This window comes from Cetorhinus maximus, chromosome 4 (assembly GCF_964194155.1).
Source record: "Cetorhinus maximus chromosome 4, sCetMax3.hap1.1, whole genome shotgun sequence".
In the NCBI taxonomy this organism is placed as follows: Eukaryota; Metazoa; Chordata; class Chondrichthyes; order Lamniformes; family Cetorhinidae; genus Cetorhinus; species Cetorhinus maximus.
Genome location: NC_135882.1, coordinates 128,449,547 through 128,468,747, shown reverse-complemented (window position 1 = coordinate 128,468,747; position 19,201 = coordinate 128,449,547).

Below are 19,201 nucleotides of genomic sequence, written 5' to 3'. Positions count from 1 at the left end.
TCATCATATTCTCAGTGACACCAGCTGCTACAGGCCCTATTGCAAATGGTCATACGATGTGGAGAATCATCTTCTCTCTAGTGCTCAGGAAATGCAGGCATCCATGTTCCCATCAATTCTGTTCTGCTCCTGGCAAGACAGAGGGAAGAATGTTATTGATTGTTCTGCACTGTGTTTGCGTGATGTGCCTCCATAGCTGAATAGCTGGAGCTATGCAGAAAAATTGGGGAAAGGGTGTGAGCCTAGCTTAGTCGGAAGGTATGTGATTAACTGGATGTTCAGCTTGAATCCTGAGTGCAGGGGACTACTGATGGGTGAGTAATTGGTGCATTAAACTCTGTGAGAGGTTGTTGCTGCAGTAGATGGAGATGTTATGTTGCATTCATTGACCTTCACCACCCCAGTGAGGTTAATGAACTTCTTTTGGCACCACTGCCAGGTACTCAGGGCCAGACTCTGGGCTTGACCTCCCTGGCCACCTGCCCCTTTCCCTTCTGAGGGATTCCCTCCTAGCCCCCAATAGAAACAAGGGGATTGATTTTCAATCAAGGTTCACAAGATGCTATCTTCAAATGTATATGCCATAATTGGGCTGGCGAGGAGATCAGTGCCCAATTAATGACACCAAGCTTTGTCAGGTGGTGGGAGCTGCTTGCAGAGCATGATCATCAAAGCAGATGGCAGGCATAATGGGCCTGCCATTGCATGGAGGAAAAGCGGTGACAGAACATTGGTGGCCCAGCAGCCTCACTGTGCAGAGGAGGGCCACCTTAAAGGTATTACATCTGACCCCACACAAAAACCCTAAGTAGTTGAAAGTTTTAATATAAAAAAAAAACTACCTACTTGTTCCCCGCATTGAACCCAACAGCTGCACACCAACATGCACCAGACTGTTTGGATTTGGCAATTTGAGAATTGAAAATTGCCTTCTGGCCCTCCCTAACCTACTAACAAACTGCTCAAGGAGCTTAATGAGCAGCGAATTAGAGACGAGCAGATTCCCAACTCCTGTCCACCATACCCCCTTGTTTTGAAAATTCCAGCATGTTGCAATGGCATCGGGACACGGATGCCATTTGGGAGCATTGTTTTCAAAGATAGCCCGCTCCCATTCTCATCCCCATGGCGATTGAAAATTCCAGCTACAACCTCCCTCCTCTTTTCAACCTCTACTATTAAGGCTTCGAGAATCATATCTGTGAATCTAGGAGACGTCTCTCTCCTCCTGTGCTCCACTTGTGAAGCTCCTACTTTCAACCAACGTCAGTCCAGACAGCCTTTAAGGAGGGCAGACTGCATTTAAAATGAGCAGGTTGTACGCACCATGTTCCATCACCTTCTGCTGGGTGCTCAGGCAGTCAGTAGTGTAGATGGTGCTCAGGCTAAAGCTACAATCATGTAAACAAGAAGACAGCTCCAAGTTTGTGTATTTCCTGCCTCAAAAGGATCGGGCCGGGCAGATTGTGAATCCCAATGCCCTTAACCAAAAACAGGCCTTAATGAATTTTTAGTCCAAACTGGTTTGTCCTAAAATCTATACCATTCCATTCAATTGCAGATGCCTATAATGTTTCCAAATGCTTAACAGAATTTTGCATTGCAAATAAGTTTTCCTTATAATTACAAAAATATTGTTCACGGACTATTCTAGTCAAACCTTGCATAAAGATCTGGACAGATTCAAATGAATCAAGTAGCAGTCTTTTTACTTATAAGCAGATGCTGGAAACCCATAAAAGAAACACAAAAATGCCTGAAACACTCAGCAAGTCAAGCAGCATCTGTGAAGAAAGAAAAATGTTAATATTTGAACCACAGCCCTTCATCAGAATCTAAAGATATTAAAGTTGAACAGCACAAAGGAAGGGAGAGAATGTAAGATCTAAAGCCCTACCATCTGGAAGAAGGTGAGCTGTCGTATATATAGCAGCTTACTCCTTTTCGCTGTACACTTCCTCTATACTTGTGCTCAGTACCTCCATCTGCTGCACTCACCTGCAGCCCAATAGGTTGGAATTTCCTCCACTATCATGCTTAAAATTGGAAGTGTTAGCTGTGGGAACAACGGTGAAAATTATCTGGTAAAGCCTAATGCTGTCTACCCTGCCTAATCTTCATTTTCCTTTCTTGGCTGTGCCCCCACCACTTCATGATTTCACTGGGCAACCCTACTCCAGGTGTCACCTGCAAATGTTATGATGAGGCAGTGCTCAGGTTCTCAGTCCATTTCTTGTCCGCTGCTCTTTCCCTGAATTGCAACAGTGACTATAATTATGTGGAAAACAAATGATTTATCACAAGCAATAGTCATTGCAGAGACCAAGGTTTCTTTTGAGGGGAAATTATATATACAAAGCATACAAAATACAAGGCTAAGGGATGAGAAAGAAGCAGCAGGGTTAGTTTTAGATTACTCCAGTACTGTGTCAACACAGATATGATGGGCCAAATGGCTTCTTTTGTCCTGTAGACTTCTATGGTTCCATCATTCTAACTTTCAGAGACATTGGTGAACTAGATTTTATTTTAATCAACCCATTACCAGCAGGATTTAAATGTCTATATGGAAGACAATGTGCACACTTATTTTGTGAATCAACTAGTTACTATCACATAACAGATGTGCTTGGTGCTATCTTGCTTCCAAATACATAAAATTAATTATCTATTATTCACAATCAAAAGTAGCCATCAGAGAGAGGGGATGTCAGTATAAATGATTGGCACCAAGGTAGCCCATCAACTTAGAGCTTTCATTCAGCATGTATATATGATTAACAAATGTTCATTTTTAGTCTGTTGAGAAGATGATTGTCTACAGATGCCACATTTTCTACCACATCACTTTCCTGCTATATATTTGAAGAGCAAATTCGGTCCAATTGCAGTGGGGTGCAAAGTATCAATTTCACCCAGTGCTAATGGTTTTGATACACAGGCAGAGATAATTTTAGGAAAAAAAGCTTTCAATTGGTCACACAATGAACTTGGTTACAAGCTACCTTCTGATTTTTAAGAAATTTTGTGGAGATTAACTGGTGCTTATCACACGCAGCCATGACGTCCATTGTGATTGAAAATGAACTCTGCTGTTTAGTGGCAACATTTTTCTGTGAAGTTCTCAATGACTCCCCCGATAAATTTTGAGCTTAGTGTAAGTGAAATAATTACCCAGTTACATCAATGATGACCTTTCCAATTTTGTTCATTGCTACAGATCTCAGTATTGTGACATACTTGCATATTTTAGATTTTTTTATATCTAAAATATCCTGATATTTCAAAGGGCAGAATCTTTGGCTTGGCGAGCGAGGGGGGGCCGTAAAATCACGCGCGGTGACATTAGGCGTGCGTCCCGACATCATCACGCGTTATTCAGGTTTTCAGTTCGGCGGGCGCGCACTGGAGTCTGCGCCCCTATTAGGGCCAGTTAAATATCAATTGAAACAATTAACTGAGCTGCCCATCCAATCTTAAGGTTGGCGGGCAGGCGAAGAGCCCAGGCGGCCTTCGCATTCTTCATGGAACCTCATCCACGGGCGGGCAACCTGCGACTCAGGCAACACCCGCCCCCCCCCCCCCCCCCCCCCCACCCCTCCTCCCACAGGGAGCACTCAGTGCTTCCAGGTGTGTGTCATGCTGGGAGAGCTTTAATTGGCCCGCATATGTAAAATGGCAGTGCCCAGCCGATCGTGGGTGGCAGTCAGCTGTGCACACGCCCACGCCCGCTCCCGCACAACTCCCCCCAATGGGGAGAAAAATTTCCCCAACGTTACTTATTAACACAATAGGGGCCGTTTCGTGATTAACATTGCCTCCAAACTTGCTGCTCTGATTCTACGTGATTCCCATCCACTTTCATCTTAGCTGGGCCTTTTTTACCTGGGTTGTGCAGCTAAGAGAAGCAGGGTTGATGTAATTTTCCAGTTTTGAGCAAGTGCAGGAAACTAAAATTGAGATTGAACTTGAACTACGAAATATAGCCTTTCATGTTTATGAGACAGCCTAAGAAACACTACTCTTTGCTTTGAATTATATGAACAAACAAAATCTATCTGCAACAGGATTAGGCTACACATGTTTATGAAGGGCAGAATCGCCCCAGATTTGCACTAAATGTGGTAGCGGGTGAGAAAAAGAGCATTTTACCTGCCGCCGTAATGGCAGCTTTTCACATCGTTTCTCCCAATCCCGCCTCATCAATCATGCATTCTCGGGAAACACGCCTTTCCGATGCTGGGTGGGCGCTCATTCACCCGCTTCCCCACACCGGGCCCCATATTGTTAGAATCATATACCTCAAGACTGAAGTTTTCTTTTACAAAATGGAAGGACCTGGCATGACCTAGTCATCTGGATGCTAACCTGGGATTCTTTTTTAAAGGTCATAAGTTCACCTTGGAACTGTAAACAAGCAGGCCTCTTCCAAGAAATCACCTGACCTGTATGGTACTTGAGAAGGAGTTACCTGTTGGTGTTGAACTGCAAAGCTTTTTGATTAAAAGCTGGGGGACAAAAAGGCAATTACATGGGAGAGAGGGAAAAACTTATGTTGTGAACCTGCTTGTTTGGAACAAGCTGAGGAAAGAATGCTACCCTGACTGGCTCTCTCTCTCCCTCTACCTGGCCTAAAATTTTGTGTGGTTATCAACCTGTAGCCAGAGAACCCTCATCTGAATGTAACCAGTCTGCATTTGGACCTGCAAAGCTGAGAGTTGGTGAGAACTTCCCAGGTATCCAACGGGACCAGCGGCCCATCTACACATGAGAGAACTCCAGGTCAACAGCATCGAGACCCTTTATTTTATAACACCCATCCTCCAAAGCCCATCTCACATAGAAATTCTATCTGTCTGTCCTTTGTTTGTCTGTGTGTGTGTGTGTGTGTGTGTGTTTGTGCATGTGTATGTGTGTGCTGAGGAATTCTTTAGGAAGAGATAGATAGTTATACTTCCTGACTACAATTGTGTGTTAACCAGTACTTGCAGCTTGTTAAAAGAAGTTTTGTTTGAAAATAAATTAATCATTCTGAGTTTTTGAAAGAAGCCTGGTCAGACTCTCTTTTCTTCTGGGTACTAGAGGTATAGGTACACAATTGGCCATTTTGGTGAGAAAATTAAACACTTAAATTAATGGTACATCCTGCAGAATAGTGGGGCTTCATAATTCACGCACTCCTCCCATCCCAGTCGTAACAATATTTAAAGCGCAGCCATATGCACACCTCTCAGTGCTTCCAGCCCAGGACTGCGGCAAAGAAGACATAGCCCTAAAAGGCAAGAAGGCTGCAGCCCTCCGATTCAGTGTCGCGTCCCTTGAGCGCATTTTGGACACCATGAAGGTCCGCTGTGATGTCCCCTACCCCCGCTCTGGCCACAGGAGGGGCAGAAACATTACCAATCCAGCATGGGAGGCGGTGGCAGCGATGGTCAGTGCCAACACCAAGCAAAAGAGGACAGCCACCCAGTGCCACAAGAGGATGAATGATCTCCTCCGTTCCACCAGGATAGGTCACTCTTCTCATCACTCAACTCAAACACTCACAAACCCATCACAGGGATCTCACTAAAAGCCAGTTCAAGGGACATCACCATTCACTCTCTCACACACGCCTTCATTGTCCTCATTCTATCCATGGGACCACTCACCACCCACACATGCCAGGCATAGTTATCATCTGGCCCGGCAGGCATCCTGCTTACACTCTCTCCATCTGTATTCATGCAGAACAAGCTGGCACACAACAAGAGGAAGAGGTCACAGACTGGTGGAAGAATTCCTGAAATCAAGGTCCTCATGGACTTTGAAAATAGAGTCATACAGCTGGCCGGCGAAGATCTGGACCGTTCCTGTGCTGACAGTTAGGTCAATGGTGATCTACCAAGTGAGGATCCAGCAGTGCAACGTCCATCAGACAATCATGCTGTGAGTGATATGTCCTCTTTCATAGGCCACTGCCATGCACTAATTATCTCCCCTTGCTTTAGCAGGCACATCTGAGAAACTGCCAACGGAGTCCATGACCCAGGGCCTCCAATCAAGCCCCAAAAACACATCAGACGAAGAATCTGAAGGCACCCTCATTGAAAACCCGTCACAGCACTCACCCACACCCTCCAACAGCATAGAGACACACACCTTGGTGGGACCTAGTTCTAGAGTAGCCCCGGGATCACAATATGGTGAGCACATCACACTATCTGATCCACAGCAGGAGGAGGCAGGGACTTCCAGGTTTCCAGCACTTGAAGAACTGCTGGAGGCCAGAAATCTGCTGAGTCCAAGTCAGATGAGGAGACTCTGGACTTGTTCATACCTCAGTTGCTGGAGATGCAAGACAAGCTTGGGAACATCAGGAAGGGATGTCCGCTGCACTCCCCAGATTGCTAAGTATGATGGAGAGTCCGTCCGGCTTCAGTCTAAGGTGATAGTGCCAGCATACCAACGCACTGAGGTAGGATGGTGGCCGCCATGGAGACCTTGGTCCAGGACTGCTGTGCGGGCTGAACTCCTTCGCAAACGCCATAGTTGGGCATCCAGCAGTGTCAACGCAAGAGGGGTGCGGGGCAGTTCGATCTCACCCCATCTTTCCCTTCTCCTCAAGGAGTCAGCCAGGAGCCCTCAGGGTCCCATAGGGAGGAGGATCAGCAGGTGCATACTCCGGGGCCATCCGCCCAGGTAACCCTCTTCCTGTGGCCCCAGCAGCTTCAGCTCCGCAGGCTGAGGAGGGTGCCACTGCCACTTGGCAGGACCCTGAAAGCAGGTTGGGGCCCTCCAGGTCTCGGCCCTCCAGAGGACGCCCATCAAGGTCATCACAGACAGGGCACAGCAGTTAGCAGACTGCTTCCACCTCTACTGTGGATGTGGGGGGGAGCACCAAGACGTAGCAGCAGTGTCAGGAAGGTTAAGATGTAGTTGCACAGCCTGGACACGGGTGTTAATCACTTGTACATAATATTCACTATTCTAAATAAACTCCCAAGAATGTCTCCCTGCCTATGGCTCCTTGTTCTGATGAGCAGTGTTCATATTACTCAGATGTGAAACCTTGGTTCCTGCACAAGATAAAGGCAGGTTTCTCAGTCCAGGGCCTCTTCCCTGTGCTTTGTGCAGCCTTTAGACCAAAGTGATGGTCCAGCCTCACACTCACTGGACACATTACTGATGCCTGCACCTTGATGGTGCTGGTCATTGCTGCCAGAATGTCGTGGGCAGGCATCACAGAGTTCTGTCATTCTCTCTGTGTGCTCTCAGCACCTTTAAGGTGGGGCTGGCCCCCATCTCTTCAGCATCTGTGACCAGTGACTCTGTGCTCCTGAAGGGCTCAGGTGCTGAAGGCTGACAAAGGATCAGATGCTTTTAAAGCTTCATGGCTGCACCTCCATAATGTGACCCTGATCACAGAGCGCAAGCAACCTGCCCTCAGACAGACATTCTCAGAGGTTATGTGAAGACCTATGGAGTGTCCTCACTGCATGTCATCATCATCCTCCTGAAATCAAGCGACTACTAAGGCCTCCGCTGCGTCTCCATGACAGGAGTGTTCTCACAGACGGTATGTGCACTGCCATCAGCCATACTGGAGTCAAACATTCACAGATGCAATGTGAGGATCTATGGTGTCACCTCACTGCATGTCCTCATCATCTTCCACGAAGCTAGCAGATATGAGGGCCTCGCAAGCATGCCTGCCTCTTCTGGCCAGTGCGATGGTCTCATCACCGTCATTCTCGCCTTTGAGTACCTCCTCACCCTCATCCCCGTCAATGTCCTCCTCATCAGAGGAGATGTCCAGCTCCTCCATCTCCTCCGCAGTCTGCTCCTCTCCCCATGGCAGCATGAGGTTGTAAAGGATGCAGCAGGTGACAATGATGCGTGATACTATCTCCGGACTATATTGCAGGGTTCCACCAGACCGGTCCAGGCTATGGAACCTCAATTTCAGCATCCCGATGGTCTGCTCCACCAAGGTGCGAGTTGCAGCATGAGCCTCATTATACCTTTGCCCTGCTACAGTCTGAGGCCCCCGCATGGGTGTCATCAGCCACATCCTCTTGTGTAGCCGTTGTCCCCGAGGAGCCAACCCTGCAGCCTCTGTGGACTCCGGAAAATGTCAGGGATCTGAGACCGACTGAGAAAGTAGGAATTGTGGATGCTCCCTGGAAACCATGCCCTGACCTGCAAGGTGCATTTGTGGTGGTCGCACACGAGCTGCACATTCAGTGAATGGAAGCCCTTGTGGTTGACATAGTTGACCACTTGTTGCCACAGAGATTTGAGCATCACGTGAGTGCAGTTGACAGCACCCTGCACCTGTGGGAAACCTGAGACCTGGGCAAATCCAATCATTCTTGCATTCTGGCTTCCCTGGTCCCAGGCAAAATGCACAAAATTGTGTGCCTTTGGTGAAGATGGTGTCCGTGACCTCATGGATGCATTTGTGGGTGGAGGCTTGCCATATCCCACAGATCTCACACTTTCATGGCCACTGGCAGTGGATGCCCTCCATGTCCCCATGGCGCCAAATCCAGCAGCAGGTGGCAGATGTAACCAACCAGTTCCCTAGACATGCGCAGTCTTCAGTGACACTGGTTCTCCATCATCTGCAGAAATGGAAGGCAGTGTCTATAAACCCTGGGTCCAGCTAGGCGCCAAGGAGTGACGGCTCGTTGTGGCTCTTCAACGGCGTGTGCGGGAGCCGCAGCTGCCCCTTCTTCCTGAGGGTGCTGCTCTGCCCAGCCAGGCGCCTCTGTCACTCTCTTCTCCTTCGTCTCCACTCTCTGTAAGCCATTCATCATACAGCTAGGTCACCAGACTCCATGCTCCTGGTGTATTCCTCCTGCAGGGTGAAAGAGAGGGATGCGTGGGTTAGCTTGGGTGTTCTAAGACCCTCTCTTGGTTAAGACTGAAGGCCACTTAATGCATCCCGGAGAGTGCTGGCCACCACTTGGATGGCCAGAGTTTAGTGCGCTGCATGGCTGCCCAAGACCCCACCCAACTCTGCCCTACTCCACCTGACTGATTGGCAGCAGCTTTGCCCACTGGACTGCATGCTGTGCTGTCAGCTCAGGCACAGGCATCCTCCTAACCCGCACTGCATGGCACTGCTGTTAGCGTGAACCGTGGAGGAGATTGGTCCAAACCGGAATGCTGACATTGCAAGGGGCTGAGCACCTCCACCAGAGACTGATCCATAGACAGCTTTCACAAGGCGATTGTACAACTTGCCGAGTCATCCAGTTGTTCTGCAGTCCACTAAAATGCTCATAAGTTTGCAGTCTGTGCCCAAGGGGTGAAAATCTCTGGAGCATTTGATGGCGCTTTCACACCCCTGCTTTACTTGAATGGGCAGATAAGCTAGAGGCCCAACTCCACACATGTCAATGTGCCTGTGTCTGAACAGTCTCAGCTGCAGAGGAAAGGTCACTTTATGCAAGGTTTCCCTAATGCGTGGCCCCTTCCACACCACCCCGCCCCCCCCCCCCCCACCCCCGCCACCCCACACATGCTTGTGCACTACAATCAACCGCAGTGCAGCCTTTGCCCCCCCCACCCAGTCGCCTCAACCACAATAGAGCCCTTGCCCGTGCCCCCACCCCCCAACTCGCATCAACCGCAGGGCAGCCCTTGCCCCAGCACCGCACTGTCAGCCGGCCAGGAAAAAGTGACTAGCGCGTGCCCTCGCCTGAATACGCGGTGCCTCAAAATTGAAGGCCAACAGGCGACCCTCGCAAGCACTGCACAATATTACTGTGCATTCATCTCCAAGTTCCCCTCAAAGTGCACTTCACCTGGTGCACACATTATATATGCTGTTGTGAAACACGCCGGCGTGCAAACACACTGACAGGCTAGGCTGTTTCAGCATGGGGGTATGATTCCGGCAAGCTGGGCTTAAAATGATATGCAGATGTATTACAATGAAGTTCCCGACGTCCGACAGTGGGAAACGTGGCCCGCCATTGGTGGGCAGAGCGGACAATTGCAATTGGTTTCATGACCTTCGTGGCCTTCTCTCACTATTGTCCGCTCACGCTGCCAAACACGCTCGCCACCAACGGGCACGGAAAAGTCCGCCCAAAGGGACATAATGTGATAATATATTCAATTTTTGATACAATGTGCTAGAAAACAAAATGAAGGACGAGCCCACTAGAATTGGAATGAAGGATAGTCTGCATATCCCACAAACAGTCAAGCATAGCTAGGAAACATTTGGGTTCCCATAGCAACAATTGGAGGAACTGAGTAGAGTCAAAGAAGTTGTTTAATGTGAGAACATGTTCTGCCAGGCACTGGATGGGGACTGGTTGGACCTCCGCTCAAGAAAGAAGTACATGGCCCTCAGGCCATTCCGATGGGAATGGAGTTGTAGAGAGGTTGGATATCTATGGTGAAAAGGAGGCAGTTAGGGCTTGAATACTGGAAATTGTTAAAATGGCAGAGACATTGACCAATTACAACAAGCTTTGAACAATATGCTGAGGAGATCTGCAAACTCTTTAGCAAATTCCACAAATAGTTCATGAATGGGGCCGCATTTCTTGAAGAGTGAGCAGAGGCAGGTGCATGGCGATTGAGCAATGGAGCCAAGAGATCAAAACCTGCTGATTTTGTGATGGATCAAGGTCAAGTTTGTTTTTACTTGATTAGCCTGTTGCCCATTATGGATGATGTGGTTTCAGACTCAATAATTTCTTCATTGAGTTGTGTTTTAGGGAAATAATGAAACTCTAGCTTCACATCAAGTTGCATGCAACATTCATCTGTGCAAACTTAGTCCAAGGGCAACTTTGTGAAAATGTGCAAAGATAGCGGATTCTTCGAGCCAGATAACAACTACCAAAGTTAATTGCAGCTTTGCAACAGTCTTGTTACACATTTGAATGATGATTCCTACGTGACTGATGACTGCTATGAAGGAAGAATTGCTCTACATCGGGTTGCTAAAAGATTACAACAGGGAATATGGATGATAAGGAACTCCTGATAGCTAATCAGAAAGACAGAAACAAAAGTTTACTATCATTGCTACAGATAGGGCATTGTCAAAGTTACCATCAGTAACCATGGTTTTGTAAAGCTGACTAATTCTTTCCCAAATTCTGGACAAATTATTGTGTTAATTCGCACTCACTTTTCCAGAATCGCTTCATCCAATTCAGGGTTGCGGGAAGTCGGAGCCTATCCCAACAGGCAATGGGTGCTAGGCGAGGTACACCCAGGATGGGACACCAGTCCATCACAGGGCACGCGCACACACACACACACACTGGGGGACAATTTACTGTAGCCAATCCACGTAACCAGCATGTCTTTGGATGGTGGGAGGAAACCAGAGTACCCAGCGGAAACCCACACAGGCACAGGGGGAATGTGAAAACTCCACACAGACAGGCACCTGAGGTCAGATCCAACCCAGGTCCCTGGAGCTGTGAAGCAGCAGCGCTAGCCACTGCACCACCATGCCACACCATTGTATTAATAATCAGGGGCTTTTAGAGCCAAAATAGCTGAATTTGAAGCATGTCTGGAAAATTGTTTTGGAAATTGGGAGCTACATTGAAAGCTCTGCATCTAATCAAAAGCAGAAAAAAATATGATCAATTCATTCAATGACCTAAACCTCTCTCGATTATCTGGTTTGCGTCTTTCTAAAGGAAAAGTGATTGCTGATTTTTTGAATTGTTTTGTCTATGTAATGTTTTCATGGAAGAATTTTCAAAACTTTCCCTGAATTGTTAAGTCTCCATACTCACTAACCAGCGGTGGCTGCTGGTTCCCTAACACATTTGAATTCCTTATTCTCATCTATCAATCCCTTCATAGCTTTGCTTCATTCTATCTTGCCAAAAACTGTCAACCATATATATCTTCCCAAAGGCTCCATTCTTCGGACACAAGCCATCTCTGCATAACGCGTTCTTGACCTTACCATTGTTGACAGATCTCTAAGCCACCTGAGTCCTATTCTTTAGAACTTTACCTTTATATTCTTGTTTATTACAGTAATATGAACATCTCGTAACTGCAGAAGGATAAATTAAAGTTGAGATTGAACTTGAACTATTAATTACAGTATTGCCTTTCATGTTTATGAGACAGTCTAAGAAACATTGCTCTTCATTTTTAATTATATGAACAAGCAAAATCTATCTGTAACAGGATTAGGTTACACATGTTTACAGGAAGATGAAGGGACATAATGCGATACTATAATCAATTTTTTCCACTTTATCGTCCATACGGAAATTCATTTTGGGTACATTGTTCATTTAAAAAATTACATATAAGTTTAATAACAATAAAAAGGAAAATTACCCTATCTCAGAGGTCTAGCTTTAATTAATGTCACCTATTCTAAAGCATCAAAATAATCAGTCAGTGAATCCCATCATGAGTGCATATCCTCATCCATACATCAAACTCCTGTTAAAAGTTCTTATAGAGACGGGTACAAACAAGTTCAGGAACAGATTTGTCCTGCACCTGATGGATTGTAGCCTTTTCCCTGAAAGTATCTAACAATAATACTGAGACAAGGGGCGATTCTCATTGTTCATTACATTTACTTTTGTCAACATTCTTCGAGAGCAGATTTTGTCAAGAAGAAATATGAACTGCTAATTTCTAACTCTATAACGTAAACTCTACCCTTTCTTAAATCCCTATATAAACACATATATGACACATAAGACACACAAAAACATGGATTTTAAGGGTGGGATAACACAGCTCAATAGCACCAATTCTGGAGTACTGGATTCGATGGGTTGATTTTGATGGATGTCTTCCAAATTCCTTTCAGTTCTTTGTTGATGACACAAGGTGGTCTTCTCAGTACTTTAAGCCTTTAGTTCACTGGTTGAACACTTGCTTTTCAATGTCTCTAACAGTGATTTTCACCTTTCCCTCTTCACAGGGGTTCTCAGAGAGAGGACAGGTTATAGAGATATGAGGAGAAAAAGCCAGCTAGCTATTATTGTAGAATTACTGGAGCCTTACACACACAGGAGAGAGAGGCTTTAGGTCTTTTACCTTTCAGGCTAAGAGCTAATCTGCTGCACTGCTCTCACACAAACCCTGGTCACCTGGTCAGGAGCCAATTAAAACATTGTTGTCAGGAAGTTCCCCTATAGACCAGACTCCTCCATGGCACCATCCTGTCTTTCATGGCACTCGCTGTTGCAGGGCAGTAACATTGTATATATCTCTCACACTGTTCCAGTAGACATGTCCTTCAAACTGCAGCCATTGTAATTTTAATCCACAGTCTAACAGAAATAAAAAGATATGTACTTTACAGGTAGTATAATTGAGTATGTCCCTTGGCCACCATATCTGTACACTGTTCCATCCAATTCAACTCATCATCTACTTTGATACCATGATATTTACTGCCAAGTTACTTGCCAAAGGACTATTTCGATGTCTACATCATGAATCCTCATGGGAACAATCTCATATAGACTTTAGAAAAAAAGCTAGTTAAACTGTTCTTTCATCTTGTTTAGTTCAGTTTAAGATAATTGGTTATCACACCATTTTACAAACCCTTCCCCCGAGTTCCTATAGTTTACTTCGTTATTCATTATGAAACCCACAAGTACCCTATCATCAGCATACTTCAGGATCCTTATGTCATCATGCTCTGATTAACAATTGTTCATGTAAAGGATGAAAAACAAAGGTGAAAGTACACAGTGCTGAGGAGATCCAGTATTCATTAACATGGGTTCCGAGCATATCCCAGAGGCTAACACCCTTTGAGTGTTATTGTGAAAGAAATCACTGATCCAAAATAGGACAATAGGATTGATGTCAAGGTTTTTTAATTACTCAGCCTTGCCTGGCCCTGTAGCCTGGCTCTCCCCAGCCTTGCTTCCCCCATCTCCGGTGTAGTCCTGCTACCCCCCTCTCTCCACCCAGTCATGATGTCGTCTCAGTCCCCCGGGCTCCAGTAGACTCAGTCTCCCTGACCCCAGTAGCTTTGCTCCCCCCAGCCCATGGAGTAGTCTCCCCCCAAGACCATGGTAGCCTTGTCACCCCCCCCAGTCCTGGTAACTTTGCTCCTCCCAGGCCATGGTGTCACCTCTTCCCCTCCGCACCAGTAGCTTCTCATGGTTTGTTTGCTTTATGAAATTGTCATTTTCTAAGGATGCGAGTTCTTCGATTTCAGAACCCTTCTATTTGTAGAGTTATATGCGTAGTGCTGTTGCTAAGGTCACAATGTTAGTGCTTAGTGGAACTTTGTGCCTAAAGACTTTAATAATTTAACTCTGTGTTCAAACTTAAAGATGAGTCGGCTCAATCCATTTAAATTGAAATCGCAGAATCCTTATGCATTTAACTAGGCAAATCATACTTGTGACTTTAATACTTCATGATTCCTTGTGGAAGTTCACATTGAATTTATTGCTGCAAGTTTTATAAATCCACAGGATGCATTGTATCGCATTAAATGAAGAAAATAGTTGAAGAATTAGTTACAAAATGGTATTTTATTTTACGTAGAGGAGATGTGAGATTTAAAATCTATTGATTTGTTCAATTTGGTACTGTTTCTTTATAGTTATTCACCAACCGTTGGTGTGGTGACTGGCTCTGCCCTCTTTTACTTACTTAGGTAGCGTGGTATCTCTCGGCAGGTTTCTTTTCCCTAATAATTAAAACTTTATGACCAAATTTTCTGCGCTGTTTTGAATTTTACAAGTATGTAAAAAGAGAGTTGCAAAAGTTAATATTTTCCCTTAGAACCTGGGATGAAAGAAATTATAATGGGAAATAAAGAAATGGTAGAGATGTTAACAAATACTTTTTATCTATCTTCACAGTAGAAGCTGCAAAAAGCCTCCCAAAAATAGTGGGGAGCCAAGGGGCTAATGACAATGAAGAACTTAAGGTAATTACTTATTAGTAGAGGAAAAGTACAGCAGAAATTAATGGTACTACAAGTTGACAAATCCTATGAACCTGATGGCCTACATCCTAGAGTTCTAAAAGATGTGGTTACAGAGATAGTGGATATGTTGGTTGCGATTTTCCAAAATTGTATAGATTCTAGAATGGTGTCAGTGGATTGGAAGGTAGTAAATGTAGCACTAGCTACTGAAGAGAGGGAGAAAAACAAAGAACTAAAGGCCAGTTAGCCTGATATCAGTTGTCAAGAAATGCTAGAATCTACTGTTAAGTAGGTGTGGACAAGGCACTTCGAAAAATCATTTGATTAGGAAGAGTCAACATGTTTTATGAAGAAGAAATTGTGCCTAACAAATTTATCGGTAATTTTTGAGGATATAACTAATGGGGTAGATAAAGGGAAACCAGGAGTATATATGGATTTCCAAAAGGTATTTGACAGGATGCCATATAAAAGGTCATTACAAAAGATAAGTGCTCATGGGGTATGATACTCTATTAGCATGGCTAGAGAATTGATTCATTGGCAGAAAGCAGAGATAGGAATAAACAGGGTTTTTTCAATTTGGCAGGCTGCAAATAATGGGATACCGCAAGGAAATGTGCTGGACCTCAGCTATTTACAATCATACACAGGTTGGTGGAATAGGCGGACAAGTGGCAGGTGAAATTTAATACAAGTGCGAAGTGATTCATTTTGGTAGGAAGAACATGGACAGGAACAGAGGGATCTGGGTGTATATGTGCATAAATCATTGAAGGTGGCAAGACAGGTTGAGAGAGCGGTTAATAAAGCATACGGCATCCTGGGCTTTATCAATAGGTGCATAGAGTCCAAAAGCAAGGAAATTATGTTAAATCTGTATAAAACACTGGTTCAGCCTCAACTGGAGTACTGTTCCAGTTCTTGACACCACACTTTAGGAAGGATATGTAGGCATTGCTTTTTATTCAATTTACTGTTCAGCAACTCCTGAAGCCGCCGTTATAATCACTAATAAAGACAAAAAATGATGGTCTGGCACATTTTGATGGGCCAAATAGCCTACTTCTGCTCCTACGTCTTATCGTCATCTGTGAAGAGAGAAACAGGGTCTGAAAAGAGAGGGTGCAGAAAAGATTCACAAGAATGGTCGAAGCAATAAGGAACTTCAGCTATGTGGATAGAGAAGGTTGAGAGGAGGTTTGATAGAGGTATTCAAGATCACGAGGGGTCTGAACAGAGCGGATAGGGAAAAACTGTTCCCATTGGCAAAAGAATCAAGAACCAGAGGGTGCAGATTTAAGGCAATTGGCAAAAGAAGCAATGGCGACATGGGGGAAAACTTTTTCATCCAGCGGTCGTTAGGATCTAGAATGCACAGAAACTGTTGTGGAGGCAAGGGAGAGGCACTAGATTAATTGCTGGCCAGCACAGATACTATGGGCCAAATGGCCTTCTTTTGTGCTGTAACTACTCTATGAATGACTTGGATGACGATACCAATATATCCAAGTTTGCTGACAATACAAAGCTAGGTTTTTAAAATTTCATTTCTGGGATGTGAGCATCTGTGGCAAGTCCAACTTTATTGTGCCTTCCTAAATACCCTTGAGAAAAGTTATGGTGAGCCACTTTCTTAAACTGCTGCAGTTCATCTAGGTAGGTACACTCACAGTGCTGTTTAGAAGTGAGTTCCAGGTTTTTGATCCAGCAACAGTGAATGGCAAGTTAGTTCCAAATCAGGGTGGTGTGTGGCTTTGAAGGAAACTTACTGGTTCCCTTGTGTCTCTGTAACTTGAGGTCATCCAAAACGGTGTTGCCTGTGTATCGATTTGCTGCAACTTCCGTTCCCCTATCATCCCTGTGCTTGCTGGCCTACATTGGCTCCTGGTTAAGCAATACCTTGATTTTAAAATTCTGATCCTTGTTTTCAAATGCATCCATGGCCTCACCCCACTCTATCTCTGTAATCTCCTCCAGCCCTAAAACCCTCCAATTTATTTGCACTCATTTAATTCTAGCCTTGAGTACCTCTGATTTTAATTGTTCCACCATTAATGGTCGTCCCTTCAGTTGCCTAGGCACCAACCTCAGGCATACTTTCCCTACATTTATCCGCCTCTCTACCTCACTTTCTTCTTTGAAGACACGCCTTAAAACCTTATTTGACCAGGCATTTGGTCATTTGATCTAACATCTTATGTGGCTCTGTGTCATACATTGTTTTATAATGCTCATGTGAAGCACCTTACAACGTTCCATGCCATTAAAGCTGTTATATAAATATATGTCATTGTTGTCTGCTGTCCTTCTAGGTGATAGAGGTCATGGGATTGGAAAATGCTGTTGAAGGGGCCTTGGCAAGTTACTGCAGCGCATCTTGTAGGTGGTACATAGTGTTACCACTGTGTGCTGGTGGTGAAGGGAGTGTGTTTTTCAGATGGTGGGTGGAATACCATCAAGTAGGCAGCTTTGAGCTGGATGGAGTTGAGCTTCTTGAATGTTGTTGGGCATGCAATCATTCAGGCAAGTGGGAAGTATTCCATCGCACTCATTCATGACATCCATTCATAAATGGCGGTGGACAATTAAACAACTCACTGGAGGCAGAGACTCCACAAATATCCCCATCCTCAATGATAGAGGAGCCCAGCACATCATTGCAAAAGATAAGGCTGAAGCATTTGCTACAATCTTCAGCCAGATGTGCCAAGTAGATGATTCATCTCAGCCTTCCCCAGAGGTCCCCAGCATCACAGATGCCAGTCTTCAGTCAATTCGATTCACTCCACGTGATATCAAGAAACAGCTGAAGGCACTGGATACTGCAAAGGCTTTGGGCCGTGACAATATTCGGGCATTAGTACTGAAGACTTGTGCTCCAGACCTTGCTGCGCCCCTCGCCAAGCTGTTCCAGTACAGCTACAGCACTGGCATCTACCCAGCTGTGTGGAAAATTGCCCAGGTATGTCCTGTACACAAAAAGCAGGACAAATCTAACCCGGCCAATTACTGCCCCATTAGTCTACTCTTGATCATCAGTAAAGTAATGGAAGGGGTCATCAACAGTGCTATCAAGCGGCACTTGCTTAGCAATAACCTGCTCACTGATGCCCAGTTTGGGTTCTGCAAGGGCCACCCAGCTCCTGACCTCATTACAGCCTTGGTCCAAACATGGACAAAAGAGCTGAACTCCCAATGTGAGGCGAGTGTGACTGCCTTTGACATCAAGGCCGCATTTGACTGAGTGTGGCATCAAGGAGCCCGATCAAAACTGGAGCCAATGGGAATCAAGGGGAAAACTCTCCACTGGTTGGAGTCATATCTAACACAAAGGAAGATGGTTATGGTTGTTGGAGGTCAATCATCTCAACTCCAGGACATCACTGCGGGAGTTCCTCAGCATAGTGTCCTCGGCCCAAGCATCTTCAACTGCTTCATCAATGACCTTCCTTCCATCATAAGGTCAGAAGTGGGGATGTTCGCTGATGATTGCACAATGTTCAGCACCATTCGCAGTTGCAGGAGTTCCTCAGATACTGAAGCAGCCCATGTCCAAATGCAGCAAGACCTAGACAATATCCAGGCTTGGGCTGACAAGTGGCAAGTAACATTTGCGCCACACAAGTGCCATCTCCAACAAGAGAATCTAACCATCGCCCCTTGACATTCAGTGGCATTACTATCACTGAATCCCCCACTATCAACATACTGGGGGCTACTATTGACCAGAAACTGAACTGGGCTAGCCATTTAAATACTGTGTACTGTGGCTACAAGAGCAGGTCAGAGGCTGGGAATCCTGCGACGAGTAACTCACCTCCTGACTCCCCAAAGCCTGTCCACCATATACAAGGCACAAGTCAGGAGTGTGATGGAATACTTCCCACTTGCTTGGATGAGTGCAGCTCCCACAACACTCAAGAAGCTTGAGGAACATCTACAAGTGTTACACCTTTATTCATTACATGGTCACAACGTGGAGTAAACCTTTATTGGCCCGCCCACTCAAAATGGCCGCGGGCCCCGTTTCGGCAGCAGGGGTCGGCTGTCTGCCCACCAAGGGCAAAATTCTGCCCATTAACTCTGTTTCTCTCTCAACAGATGTTGCCAGACCTGTTGGGTTTTTCCAGCATTTTTTGTTTTTATTTCAGATTTCCAGCATTCACAGTATTTTGCCTTCAAGCTTAGGGGCTGTATGGCCTTCTCCTGTTCCTATTTCTTATGTTCTTATTTACTACGTGAAGATTTTGGTAAGGTGCAGTACAAGTTTACAAAATTGTGATGGGTATAGAC